The following is a 15,876-nucleotide window of genomic DNA, read 5'->3' on the forward strand; positions in this document are numbered from 1 at the left end:
CAAAAAAGATCAATCAAACATACATATAATATTTGTGATACTAGTATTTTAGATTTAGTAAACGACGTCTCCAATTATAAATCTGTGACACCCTCCCATGTATGCATCCAAGGGAGAAGTCTGCTAAATCTTATTAGAGTCGCAACGTTACGTATTGAAATCTGAAAATACAATTTTACGTCACAATAAAATCTTGTGTTGTAATCGGGTTTCACCAAAGAAAATGGCTAGAAGTGAAAAAAAAAACGTTTGATGCTGAAACAATGAATTCTTCCATGTAAAACAGTCTGTCTTGCAAAAAATCATTTAAAATTGAACTTATGAGCTTTCCAAAATTTTCTCTGACACGAAGAAAGACAACACCTGGGGCTTCACGTACATATAAAATATAGTTCATTCGAAGTTCTGTAGCTCCCGAAACAGAACTCGCAATGTACTCGATAAATAAGTGCAACTTTTCCAAAAACATACCTGACTTGTAAAAATAATATAAAATCGGGATTACAAGCTTTTGACATGAACTTTATATAATTTGAAAATAGACATCTGGGGCTTCACATACATATAAATTACACCTCATTCGGAGGTCTGTAGCCCCATAAACGGAACTCGCAAGATGCTTTCTAAATCAGTTCAAAAGTCCGAATTTAAATACAACAGCAACTGTTTTCGCAAATTAAGTATCAGGATTACATCAGTTTCAGACAGAACGTAAAAATCCAAAGTGCAGCAAAATAAGATCATTTTCCAACGTTTTCCAGTTTCTCAAAATATTACATCCACTTGGAATATTCAGCAAGCAATCAATAGAAACAGTGTACAACAGCAGAATTCCCAAGACAACAGCAATCAAACAGGATACGTCTAAAACAAACACTTCATCAAATGCTTCTAAGTCCTCTTGCAATTTATAAAAATTGAGCCCCAAAAGAGGTGAGAAAATCCTAGTAGTGTGGCAGAAAATCCAGCAATGCAACAATGTTAACTTAGATACAGAATTTCCAAAATTGTCACATCATCAAATAAATTCCGAACAGATACTAAAATGTAATCGGAATGCGTATATAACGCCAGAATACTAATCAGAATGCGTATATAACGCCAGAATACTAATCAGAATGCGCATATAACGCCAGAATAATGTACGTTCATAGCACTACAGTGCACGTACTACTAACTAACACAGTGGAGATTCCATTTGGCCCATCAGAGGGGAATTCCAACTGCGACCTATGCGAACTGAGCCACGATTCCTTCTCCCTGGTACCTGAGGGATGCCTATATGATGCATGCTCAGACATATGCTTACTTTTATCAAATATTTTAGTTTCCAAAACTGAATGCATAATGTTGTATGATATGATATGTTTTGCTTCGCACACATATGACAAAATGCAGTTCTATGATGTTCCTGAGTATGACTAAATATCAGAATCAGAGGGTCATGGTTTCCAAAATTAAAACATCAAAAATTCGAAACATATTGTGTCTCTAAACTGAATTTCCAGTAATTCATATTCCAAATCAAATTTCACTACCTTTAAATAAAATCAGATTAGGACACGAGAGCAACAAATCAAAAATCCAAGCACTAAATTAACAGTCACAAAGGGGTAATCCACCGAACACTTACATGGTACTTTTAGAGTTCCAACCAAAAATCACCGAATCAATCCCCTTTGATTAGAGGCTTGCACACCTATTCCATCAAATTCCACATTATTTTTCCTACACAACACATGAATTTTCCAAGCTCCCCAACTCTTGGGTTTAATCGGATTTAATGCTTCTATTACAAGGTATAATTGCTTCTGACTTAAATTCTATTTACCAAAGGTTATCAAGATACAAAACCAATATTTCTAACACATGTAGGTTCGGTTCTTTAGCCATCAACAAGGCTTCCAATTTTCATTTACAAAAGAGCCCAAAATCCAAAATTACATATGCATACAGGTTCGATTTTCATCATCAGCAAGGTGCTTATAATTTATCATTTTACATAGCATATCCTACATCATATGGGTGTGCTAATGAGACCTTTATACATGCTGTCCACACAAAATTAAAACATGCAAGGCTAGTTCATTATCCTGGTCCAACAGGGGCAGTCCTAAAACACGATAAGGAGCTCTCTTCCAAGCTCTACACAATTCTCTTCCGAAATAATTTTTCTGACTTGATATTAATTTTACCAAACGTTAACAAATGAAGAAAATCAAGGTTTTTAAGACATGCATATACGGTTTTCAGGCCAACAATTATAGTGCTTCTATAGTCATTTATCATCCTAATACCTACAAGGCTTGAGTGCGCTAGAAGGTCCAAAGCATGTTGTCTACAAAAGTTGTCACACATGCAAGGCTTGACAAAATATAGGTCCAAAGGAATCGTCCATAGAATAGTGAAGAGCTATTTTTCAAGCTCAAAACTCGATCTTGGGTTTGCATTCATCAATGTTCCCCAACAAAACAGAATAGAGGGAAGGGAAATGACAACACATAATTTCCTAAACTACACTTGAAAACCGAGAAAGCAAGGTGAAAAGAGGAACTTGTTTTCGTTAGTACCTACTTGCATGTACACCAAGATGAGCAATTCGGCCAAAGAGCAGCAACTAGCACCCACACCCTTCATCTAAGCAGGAAATCGAGCTTAAAATTTGCATGCAATGGGGGAAGAACTCCATTAAACTGAATCATGCAGTGAGGGACAAGAAGATCATGAATACACATTACCTCCTTGACTTGGGTTTGGCCGCACGCACAAGGAGGAAGAAAAGAAATGTGACTTTGATGTTTGAGTTCCCTTCTTGTGATGTGAGGCTCGTGGAAATGTGAAGGAGGAAGGAAAATGCTAGGTCCTTCTCTTGGTGTCTTGCGATTTTGGTGAGGAGGATGAGAGGATGGAGGTGAATCTTTTTTATTTTTCTTTGTGTTCTTCTCATAGAGAACTTGCGGTCCAAAGAGGGGATGAGAGGAAGGGATGATGCTGGACAAAAATCCGAACCAAAAGAGCTAACAATTCAGATTGGTTTCCTTACCCTAGGCGCACAAGAAAGGGTAAGATAGATGAGGGTTGCCATGACCAATAGGACTACATGCAAGGAGATTACTTTCTTCTTATTGGCTGCATGGGGCGGCAAGGCTGATTGCTTTGGATACTAATACAAGTAATTAGAATTTTCCTTTTCTTTTCTCCTACACCTAGCGCATAAAAGGGGATATAAGGATGGACATGTGGATGATGCTTGGCCAATAGCAACTAACATGTGGATTTTGTTTAGGATGAGCTAAAGGATCATGTGTAGGGATTTCTTGGGCTGACTTACACCCCCATTTAGATGCTTGGGCCAGAGATCTAAATGGGTCATAGGGTTCAAAAATTATCTCTTCATGACCGACCTCATATAACATACTCGGTCGAATGAAGCCTTTCCCTAAAAGGTCCTCAATGTGCTTCTTCAGCTCCGCCAACTCTGGTGGCGACATCCGATATGGAGCCAATGAAACGGGCCCCACACCAGGCAATAAGTCAATGGAGAACTCTATCTCCCTTTGCGGTGGAAACTCTGGAATGTCCTCAGGAAATACCTCAAGGAATTCCCTCACCACAGGAATGCCAGTGATATCCTCCTGTGCCCCACTCACCAAACCCCTCAACATGACATATCTGAATGCCCCTGCACTCAAGGCCCTCCTAGCCTGCAATAATGATATATATGGCGAGGAACTGGCTATGGAGTCACACGAAGACATCACCACACGCTTGGCACAACAGTCAATCATCACACAGTTCCTGGACAACCAATCCATGCCCAGAATAATCTCCAAGTTAGCCATCGGCAATCCTATCAGATCCACCGAGAACTCACGGTCATCCCACTGAAACACGACATCTCGATGTACAGAGGTAGAATCACATTTTTCTCCGGTGGTGGTAGTCACCCGCAACAGTGGAGAAAGCACAGACATGGGCAACTCAAGCCCCACAGTAATCGGGGTTGTAATAAAAGAATGCGTAGCCCTGGAGTCAAACAATACATCAACAGAAGATCCACCAATGGAAACAGTACCTCTGACAAGGTTCGGAGCTCGGTCCGACTGCTGTCGATCCAAAGTGTAAAATCGCCCCGTGGCAGGTGGCACAACAGGTGCCACTGTAGGTGGAAGAGGAACCATCTGTAATGGAACTGCCCGAACTGCTGCAGCTCTTGCCGTTGACGACGGACACTCTCTAGCATAATGGTCGTCCTTGCCACACTAGAAATATATAGTTTGGTCGGTAGCACACGGCCCCAGATGAACCTTCCCACATCCCGTGCATCTGGGAGTAGGAGGTCTCGCTGCACTCCCCTGAGCGAAAGTCCTCTTAAACTGAATAGGCGCCTGCCTAGCAGCCAACTACTTTTCTTTTCCCTTATCAGCAAACTTTATGTCCTTCCAGGAAGTGGAACCACCAATTCCCTTCGTCTCAGCAATCTTGGCCCTCTTGGCCTTACTCGTAATGCAGACATCCTCAATGTCCTTACACTGCTGTACCAGTGTACCAAAATCTCTCGATGCAGCTCCAGCAATATGCTATGCAATCACCTCACTAAGTCCCCTGCGGAACTTAGCAGCCAAAAAGGTCGGAGTGGGCACAGCCATCCGAAAGTGGGCGAACTTCACTAGCTCATTAAACTTGGCCAGGTACTCGTCAACAGACATCGAGCCCTGCACCAATCTATCAAACTCCCCCTGTTTCCTCTTCTGCGCATCATAAGGGAAGTATCTGCCCAAAAAGCAGTCCTCGGAGAATGGCCATGTCATAACATGACCCTGCACCTCATAGGCGTGAGAGGTGTTCATCCACCACTCATGTGCATCGCCCTCCAGCATGTATGTGACGAACATCAGCTTCTGCGGGTCAGTACACTGCATAACTCGAAAGACCTTCACCAATGCCTGCAGCCATCTCGCAGCAGCAATAGGATCAAACGGCCCATCAAAGGAAGGTGGCTTATGCTTGCGGAAAGCATTAAGCCAGCGGTCTATAATATCGTGATCCTCAACAGGCTCCATATAGGGTTCCATCACCCCAGTAATGTGACCAGTGCCCTCAACATGGCTCTGACTATCGTCCTGCAGACTAGGTGGAGGCGGCGGCGGCGGTGGAGGTGGTGGTGGAGGAAACTGACCCTCAGTGCGGCCAGCCCTCATCTCCTCCAACATGACCCTCATCATGGTCATGTTCGCCAGCCTGTTTGCCTCAAGGACATCTTCGGTGGCCTTCCGGTTCGCCTCTCGAACGACGTCCATCATCGCTAAGTTGGCCAATCTAGTGGCCTCCTGATCGGCTAGTCTAGCCGCCTGCATCTCAGCCAATGCAGCCAGGACAGGATTCGGCTGATCCTCAGTGGTCTCACGGTTCCTCCTAGACATTACCATGACTCTGCACAAGTTACACAAAGAATGAGTTGATCAGGCCCACGCAATGTGGTTACATATACATTATCATAGCAAAACCTAACAGAGAGAACACACAAGACAGACTCGCAACCAAACATCCTAAGTTATTGCAATACATACAGGCTTTTCCCTAGAAAGTGCTCTGATACCATAAAATGTAACACCTCGTGTATACCCGGTTTGTTATCACATCATCGTATTAAGCCAAGCTTAATTAAAAATGCGGAATAACTTTTTCTTTTCACTTATGACGTCATTATCATTACCAAGTTGAATTACTTAATTCATTTCCAAAAACATTGTCTGTATGTAAATTGCAATTAGACAGCTAACTGAATTACCTCAGTACATAAACATCTGTGAGTATCTAAGTCATGGAACTACAACACGTAGACCAGACAATATCCTGATACATTATTAATTACAACTCGAAACCAAAAGCATAAGGTCAAGTCAATGTGGCATGGACAATCCCCATGCTCACCAAATAAGGCAACATTGCCCAACAGCAGTCTCAAATCAAATAACATGACAGTAAGGATAAAGCAATATCATCATCCAACAAAATCATAATAGCATGCAATCAGCTAAGCTCCGGCCTCCTGCCGCTAGAGGTCTCAACCCCCGCATTACCTAAACCTGAAAATGGTGCCCCAAACGTGGGGTGAGATCTCTAAACAGAAATCTCAGTAAGTCAAGGGGTCCTCAAGGATCTTCCACCCCAAGCTCACTTACATGTGCAATATAAGTTCCAAAAGCGGATTAATAGTATAAGTTCCAAAACCAGTGCAATGCAGCATATAATCATGCCATGTGTGTTATAACTATTCTACTGATCAGAGAAATGCAGGAATACGTCTATTACCCACATCAGTACACGCCCATGTTGTACCCGCCTACAGGACCACCCCATGGCCTCCTATCTAGGCGTAACACCACATACATATCATAAAGCATTTGCACTTAACAGCTCAATAGCATTTCAATAAAACAATACATGAAAACACATCATGCATATAACCATCCCTTATGGGACATGGTGGAAACAACAATGGCTAAACGGAGGACACGAAAGCTTACCTTGCAAGCTAGCTATCCAAGCCAAGAGTCCACACAAGCTCAAGGTCCACACACAACACAATCACGATATGTTTTGACCAATAACAACATCAATATTTATACTCTACAAGCATACGATATAAAGACAACGCCTTTCCTTTACGTTTCATGTCTTTAGGCTTCTCACAAAGCCACAAGCCCTTAATCACTTGATTCTAACTTAGTTTAATTATTACAGAAGTCCACATAAGTTAATCATGGGTCCACAAACCCAAAATGACATTTTGTATGAACAGTACCGCTACTGTTCTCGGAAACCCATAATATCCGGATATTTGTCGGGGCCATATCCGGATATCAATATCCGAATATCATATCCGGATATGCATTTCCGGATATCATATCCGGATATCCATATTCGGATATCTCAAAGCCCATATCCGGATATCATATCCGGATATTTCGCGACAGAATGCAGTTCTGCATTTCACGAGATATCCTTCCCAAAGGTGGTTCATTTCACGATTTCAGAAGCTTAAACATGCATTTCTAGGTGTATTAACTTTAATTTATCAACTTTAATCCATTACATGCATCAAGGCTTCATTTTTAACTAAAGAAACCCTAGAATAAAGGTGTTGATCATACCATAAGCTCAAAAAAGAGGTGGATGATGCTCTTGGAGCTCACCAAACAACTACTCAAGTTCTGACTTCTCCAAGGTACGAAAATGGTGATCAAATGTTGGTTTTTTGTACCAAAGATCACTCCTTGGAGCTCCCACAACCAAGGAAATGGCTCCCAACACCCAAACAAAGAAACTCAACCCCACAACAACCAAAAATAGTGGCTGAGCAACCAGAAAATAGCCCCCTTTCACACTCACAATGATTCCTCTCACTCACACAAGGTATTAAGTGAAGAGGAATGGAAGAAAAGAGGTCACAATTCTCACAAAATGGATGAGAAAGCAATGGAATAGTGTTTAGCTGGTCAGCCACCCAAGGGGTCACATATTCTGAGTGTATGGCCTAGGATTTTGGGCCGGAAATGCATATATATAGAGGTTTAAGTCTTAAGCACGCAGTATTAGCTCTAATAGCTACGCTTAGCATTTTAGTCCCAAACTTAGGATTCTGAACCTACTCATTTTTCTAAGATTTGTCATATTTTTATTTTATTTTTCGCAGCACCTTTCCGGTACCCGCTTTTCCATAGACAGTATCAGTTCTGGCACCGGTTCTCATTATTTTGACCTGAAACTTGTTTTACTAATCCTATATAATATTATAGGAATATTCATGCACTTATTATAATTTTTTGGGACACTTCGTCGGTACGCATTTATACCGAGTAGCAGAACCGGTATCTGCATTTTTCGTTCGAAAAGCGACTTTCAGTATTATTACTCACTTATCATAATTATTTAAGCCTCACAATAATTATTAGGGTCAATTATGGAATTATTTCCTAATTCTCACATTTATTTAATTAATTTCCTTAATTAACGGTGCAAGTTCTTACAATTTGCTCCTCATCCACCCCTGGTGGCTTCATAATGTTGCAGATTACATGGAACTCCTTTAGATGTTTGTGAGGATCATCACTTGCAAGACCATGAAATTTGGGAAGCAAGTGTATCAGTCCATACTTAAGCTCAAAAGGTACATCAGGGTTAGCATAACGAATACATAGAGGCTGCTCATTATTAGCATCAGGTGCAGCCAATTGCTTAAGAGTCCTATTATCCATGGTCATAGAATCAAATAAATTGCCAAACGAATAAACACTAAGTAAAGGACTCGAACAAGCAGACTCAACAGACTCAGACTCTAAGGTATGCTCAGGAACAACTCTATTGTAAGTCATCCTACGAGCTTTACTAGCAGCATGCAATGATCTCTCTATCTCAGGGTCATATGCATATAAATCGTCAACACTGGTAGTACTCCTAGTCATGCATCATAGGCAAAGGCATACAACAGTAAAGTCGCAAAACATACGATAAAACACAAAAATTGCAGAAAATAGCAAACAGAAGTAAAAATAAATATACGAAAAATACTAAATGACCTTGTTAGCAACTCGGCAAGTGCACCGATCGTGAAAGTAATAAAGTGTACCGGAGTACGAGATCGTTCCCACGAGGATCAGAATTTCAAGCACTAGTTCACTAATTGCGTTTTAGTTGGACAATCAAAGATTTGGTTTGAGAGAATTTTGATGAAGAGAATTGCAAAGAACCTAAGTTTAAAAACAATTAAGAACATGCAAGTATGAAATTTCTAGAATTAAAAAGAATGAATGAGATGATGATGTTTGATTGAATTTAAAACAAGCGTGGTTAAGGTTTCGACTTCCCCCAATATCCTCAATATGTTATGAATTAAAAAGCCAAGAATCTGTTTCTTAATATATTGTCAATCAATTCTATCTGAGTTAATTACGGCTCAATTCCTTGTTACCATATATCTATGTAATCTTGAAAGAACTCTAGTTCCCCGAATATTCCCCCAAGAAAACATGCATTAAGATCAAGAATTACAAGATTGCATAATTACCATATGTCTATTCATATTTCTATTCCTATATCACAAGGATTATGATAAATTATCAAGTCAAGGTTCATGCACCAACATCCCTATTGTCATACAATTCCCCAAAATCATTCTATAAAGAACAAACTCATAGAAAGCATTAAAAACGGATAATTTATTCAATTATAAAAAGAACAGGATTCAGAGACAATTTAATTCATAAACATAAAGATTCAATTGGGTTCCATCTACCCTTAACTACATAAAAGACTACTCTAGCATACTGAATTGAAAAGAAATAATAAAGAAAAGAGAACCCCAAGCCTCCATTGGTGTGATGTTGACTTAGTTTCTCAGTGTTCCAGTGCTCCGTAACAGGATTCCTCCTTCAAGCTTAGTGTAATGCTCTGGAATTGTGTATTGGTTTGTGCTCCCAAGCTCCTTATTTATAACCACAGGAGTTGTATCCATCATCTAATCTTCCAATGAATCCATACAAGATTTGTATTTGATTTCATCTTTGTTTCCTTTTTCATGTAAAATCTTGGAGATTTGGTTGATGTATTAGAGTTTCAAATCTTCGTTGTATCTTGCTTCAATCTTCTCAGGAATCATCTTGATTTGTTTCCGTTTTAGTTCCATATCCTATCTGAACAAATCTTCTTTAAATCTTTAGCAAATCTTTGGTAAATCTTCTCGATGTCTAAACGTGCTCTTCCCGAAAGTAATTGTTGTTTTCTTCATCTTGTGCGTTTAAACATGCTTCTAGGGCGCTAAAACGTCCTCTTACAGTTGGTACACACTTGGAATCTTGCTTGCTTGTGCTTCAACTTAACTTGATGTCTTCCTTTGGTTCCAAATTGCCATAATAAGTGTTAAAAACCTTGTAATTCAACATTACGACAACATGTTAGCACGATATTCAATTACTGTCTTCCTTTGGTTCCAAATTGCCATAATAAGTGTTAAAAACCTTGTAATTCAACATTAGACAATATGTTAGCAAGATATTCAATTACTGTAACTTTTACAACATAAAACCATAATTTCCATGCAATTCACAACATTTATCAATCAGAATTAAGCCTAAAAACATGGTAAACTAAGGGTTTATCAGACCTCAGAATGCTATGGGACCAACTCTCCTAAACTCTAATTGACCCTACAGACTCAAAAATCAAATAATTTTTTTTCAAAAAATAAAATAAAATAATAAACGATTGAATTCGGCTAAATTAAGTCACCAATTTTCAGGTAAATCGGAGCAAGTTGAACAATAGCAGAAATACCCGATACGTCCTGAAACGACAAAGAAACACTAAAACGGGTTAGTAAACGACAGAATTTGGCAAAATTAAGGGTCACCTCACGCCCTTTTAGGGCATTACTTATGCTCAGAAGGTCGAAATCTTTTGGGAATAGAACTTCTTGAAACAAATCGCTTAGACCAAAGTCTGACCGATTTCCCAAAATTGCCCAAAACGTAAACCGTAATGCAGAAAACGCAAAAACCGAGATAAGATGCAGTTGCAGATGCAAATTTCGATGCAGAAACAAAGGTGCAAAAATCGAAGTCAGAAACACAGATGAGTGCAAACGCATAAACAAGAAAAACGCGCAAAAAACCAGAAAAACGCGCAGACACACAAGAAAAACGCAGACTGAAAGGAAAAACGACCAAAAAATAAAATGCACACAATATGCAGATGTAGAAGAGGAACAAATGCAGAATTGATGCGAAGCAGAGAACAAGACGAAACATAAAACAGACAGCAAAACTGAACCAGAAAACAAGACAAAAATAGAAAACAGAAACAGGTGAATCAGAGCAGAATACTTAATTATTATTTTTTCAGACACAAAAACGAAAATTAAAAAAGACTGAAAAGAGAAGAAAGAAATAGAGAAAGAAAAGGGAAAGAGAAAGAGCGCTTTGACGTGCAGATTCCATGTGAACTCGCGAACAGCCAGACAAGCTGCAAGCCTGCGAAATCAGAATCCTGCAAACCGAACTGCAAACCACAAAACACAAACAGAAAATGAACAGAAACAGTGAACGATTTAAACCGATGCAATTTCCCCGGCAACGACGCCAAATTTGACGCAAGCTGTCGAACTCGCGCAAATTAAATTTTTTTTTATTTAGGGTTCAGAAAAATTGCAGTAAAGTGGAAACCTTAAGTCGTCTCTCGAGGAAATTGTTTGGGTAAAAATCGATTATGAAAACAGAAAATAAAAAGGGGGTTTTGGATTTTGGTTGAATAATTAAAAGATAGAATATAAAAATTGGGATTAAAAATTCGTAATTAAAAATTAACCAACCTAATCATACTCTACAAGCATATGACACAAGACAACGCCTTGCTTTTACGTTTCATGTCTTTAGGCTTCTCACAAGCCATAAGCCCTTAATCCCATTTGATTCTGACTTAGATTAATTATTACAGAAGTTCACATTTACCAATCATGGGTCCACAAACCCAAAATACCATTTTGTATGAACAGTACAGTTACTGTCTCGAAATTCCCAGAATATCCGGATATTTGTCGGGAGCATATCCGGATATCCACATCCGGATATCACAAGTCCCATATCCGGATATCAATATCTGGATATTTACAACCCCATATCCGGATATCAATATCCGGATATCATATCTGGATATCAATATCCGGATATTTCGCGACAGAATGCAGTTTATGCATTTCGTGAGATATCACTCCAAAGGTTCAACTTTTAACCCAAAAGGATGTCCAAGCATGCATTTTTATTCACTTTTAGGTTCACGTTCAGGTTGGTTACTTATTCCACTCATTAACATGCCAAGACTCAACCTTTAAACAATGAAAACTCATTATCAAGGTTCAACAACTTACCCAAAGCTTAAAACAGAGCAAAAAGATGCTCTTGGAGCTCTCACTTCAGCCTCTAAGGTCTGCTACAAAGGGAGCACGAAAATGACAAGCAAGCATGGTTCTTTCTCACCAAAGGTAGCTTATTGAAACTTCATCACTCAAGACAGTGGCTCCTACTCCACCAACAAGGAAGTCAGCCCCCTCAACACCACAACTCAGAAGCTCACACTAAATTATGGAGCACCCAACACCCTCACAAGATTGACTCTCACTCAACAATGGTGTTTTGGTGTAGGTTTCATGGAGAAAGGTGGCTCCTTGGTTCAAAAATGAAGAAGAGAAGGCAATGGAACAGTGGAGGCTGATCAGCTGCAAGGGTTCACACGTAGAAGGCACAAGGAATGACCTAGGATCATGTGCCAAAGCCTTATATAGGCCACTTAAGTTTTAATCGCACTGTATTAGCGCTAAAAGCCACGCTTAGCATTTTAATCCCAAACTTAGGATTCTGAATCTACTCATTTTTCTAAGATTTGTCATATTTTTATTTTATTTTTTGCAGTACTTTTCCGGTACGCGCTTTTACTTAGCCAGTATCAGTTCTGGCACTAGTTCTCATTATTTTGACTCCAAACTTGTTATACCAGTCCTATATATTATTCTAGTAATATATACACACTTTTTATAATTTTTCGGGATACTTCATCGGTACGCATTTATACCGTGGAGCAGAACCAATATCTGCACTTTTCGTCAGAAAAACGACTTTCAACATTATTAATCACTTATCATAATTATTTAAGCCTTATCATAGAATTTCTCATAATTAATTTATTAAATTCTTAAGTTAACAGTGCATGTTCTTACACCTAGCCCCTAAACCACTAAGCCCTAGCCCCCAAACCCTTATACCCCCTAAATCCATAAACCCTAAATATCCCAGAAAAATAATAGTAATTTATAATACAATAAATTAATAAAAGTAATAAATTATAAATTAGTAATAATAATAATGGGTGATAAATTGTTATTATTTGATTGATCATTTTGCTTTAATGTTTGATTATTTGATTGCTAATGTTTGATTGGATTAGGATGACTCAACAAACATAAATTGTTTAGATATGATGACTCAACAAACATAAATTGTTTAGATATGATGAGTCAGCATTGAGTCAGTAATGTATAAGCCGTAAACTTCAACTATAAATAGAGACCTAGCCTAACCAAACCAATTCACTCTCCTCTACTACTTTTTTTCTCTTCTCACTCCAAAAAGTTTATTTTAATTATTTTCAATCTTTATATTTTTTTATCAACCGGTTCTCTGCCCCAAATTACTCTTTTCTTCTAAAAGTTAGCGAAAACGGAGACCAGGTAATCCTAATCCCTAGGTATTTTTAGATTATATTTTATGTCAAATTTGGTATGTGTAATCCTAATCCTTAGAAGTGTTATGTTAATTTTATATGAATTTTGATAGGATAATTATGATCCTAAATATATCATAGGGCTATCTTATATGGAATATATTGCATGTAATCCTAATCCCAGATAATTGTGTTGACCTGTATATATAATTACGTTCCTTATAAATTCGATTTTGTTAATAATTACTATCTGCTAAATGTTTTCTCAATTTGCTTCTGCCGAACTTGGAACTGCATGTATACACCTCGCTGCAAATTTCTTTCGGTTTCTGTGCAATTCTTTAAATTGAATTCAAATTGTTGTTGCTTTTATATATGTAAACATTGTTCATAAAACAAAACTCTCCTTCTCGATTTTTGTGCGTCACTTTCCATTAAATTAGATGCCTGATCGGTTTCTTTCAATTTGCAAATTAATATGTCCTTCACTTTTGCTTATATGCATATATTTGCAATGATATTTTTCTCGGTTTACGTGATCAACCTATTTCAAATACATGCTTTCAGTATATGTTGTTAGTTACAATTGTTTCTTTTGAATCCTGTGCTTTATTTTATAAATTGAGGCACTAAAATATATATATATGTTTTGATAAATTAGAAATTAATTGTTAGTTGCAGAAAATAGATATTACATATATTTGAAATAAATTGAGGAATTTTGTTATGTTTGTATAAAAAAAAAAATTAATAGTGGGAGGATAGCTTTGGGATGGTACCTCCCAAAGTGATGAACACAACTTTTGGGCTTTATGCCTCCGATGTGAAACTGATGTGAAAATGATTATATCCGTTCTTCCCAAAGTGGTGTCTGGCAGGGTTCCCCGGGATACTAGTAGCAACTTTGGGAAGAGGTGTGCACACTAGGAAGATGTGAATTGATTATGGCCAAAGTGATTTGTTTGTGACTGGCAGGGTTTCCCGGGTCACAGGGTAGACTGGCAGGGTTCCCCGAGTCTACCATGGTTCTCTTCCCACTAAATAGACTAAATGGATTAAATAAATATTAATATAATTAATAACAATTTGACATTTGATTCGAATTTTTGAGTTATATTATTTTATTGGATTATCATGAGTTACATTCTTTTTGTTTATTTATTTATTTTTGTATATCAGATTTGGATTACCAGCTTTGCTGACTTTTGTGTTTGTTTAACTGCAATGATCCTTCACGGGGAGCAGATTTTCAGTGAAGCATGTTGCAAAGGATGGGGCTAGCTGTGGGCAGCGAGGATCACGACTCGGATATTATATTTCTAGCTAGTTTCTAAGTTTAGAAATTTTATGAGATTTAAATAAATGCATAAGACATATTTCCTTTATTTAAACTTTAGTCTTTGGTTTTATTTTTAATGTAATAAATTTAGCCTTGCACCTGTCCATAGTACAAGTGCGGCAGTAACACTTTCCAAATTTGATTATTTTGAACTTCCGCTGTTATTTACAAAAATTATTGAAATTATTTATGCTATTATCAATTGTTAGAATTTGGGGTGTTACAAAATGGTATCAGAGCCCTGAGTTTAACTTGGGTTCACTTTTGATACTAACTCAAGGGATCAAAGATCCCAGAGTTAAATAAATAAATAAGAACATAAATAATAAAATAAATTGAAATAAAATAAAAAAATTAAACGTGAGAGATGGGTAGTGAAGGGTTATTTTCTTGTCCTTTAAATAAGATTTACTTGAAATTCTAATAATTGCATGTTTGGAATTATTTTGTGACTTGTTATGTGATTTATTGACTAGTAAATTTTATTTTAGCAAATGAATAGAATTTTCTATAGGCTAAAAGGGTTTCTTCTAGATGTAATTTTTTTTTTCTTTCTTTGAGTAATGATGAATAATGAAATTCTTATTATTTATTTATTTAAATAAATTGGTTTATTGTTTGAATTTAAATTGCATTATCTGATACATAATACAAATATATGAGATGAGGAAAGTGATAGTTAGAGTTGACTATGAGAACAAATTCAAACACTTAGAATTTTAAAAAAACATACGATCAGGTACTATACCCGTCGTAACACTAGAATGGCTGCAAACAACGTTATTGCAGAAGAAATGGACCGACGTCTGAGGGCTATTGAAGATCTTGCATTAGCACTTGGACAACAAAACGCCCATCAGGCTAATGCCGAGAATACCATTTTTAAGAGAGTGGCATCTCATCATCCACCCACTTACAAAGGGACTATCGATCCAGTTGCTCTTGAAAATTGGATTCGCGACATGGAAAAGCTGTATGAAGTGACAAATTGTCCCGAGAACATGAAGATTAGCATTGGCTCATTTTATCTGAAAGAGGAGGCGGATAGTTGGTGGTCCACGGTGAAGACGGGCTACATAGCTGAAGAAGGATTTAACTGGGAGATTTTCAAGGAACGAGTCTGCAATAGATTCTACCCTGACGCAATTAAGTGGCAGAAACAGGAAGAGTTTGCAAGGTTCAGGATGGCAGGAAAGATGACAGTGCAGGAGTACACTGACAAGTTCATTGAGCTATCACGTTTTGCTTCAAATCTTATTCCTACG

Source organism: Gastrolobium bilobum, unplaced genomic scaffold (assembly GCF_033153095.1).
Source record: "Gastrolobium bilobum isolate Gb01-03AN ecotype WA unplaced genomic scaffold, APGP_CSIRO_Gbil_v1 utg9450, whole genome shotgun sequence".
Taxonomy (NCBI): Eukaryota; Viridiplantae; Streptophyta; class Magnoliopsida; order Fabales; family Fabaceae; genus Gastrolobium; species Gastrolobium bilobum.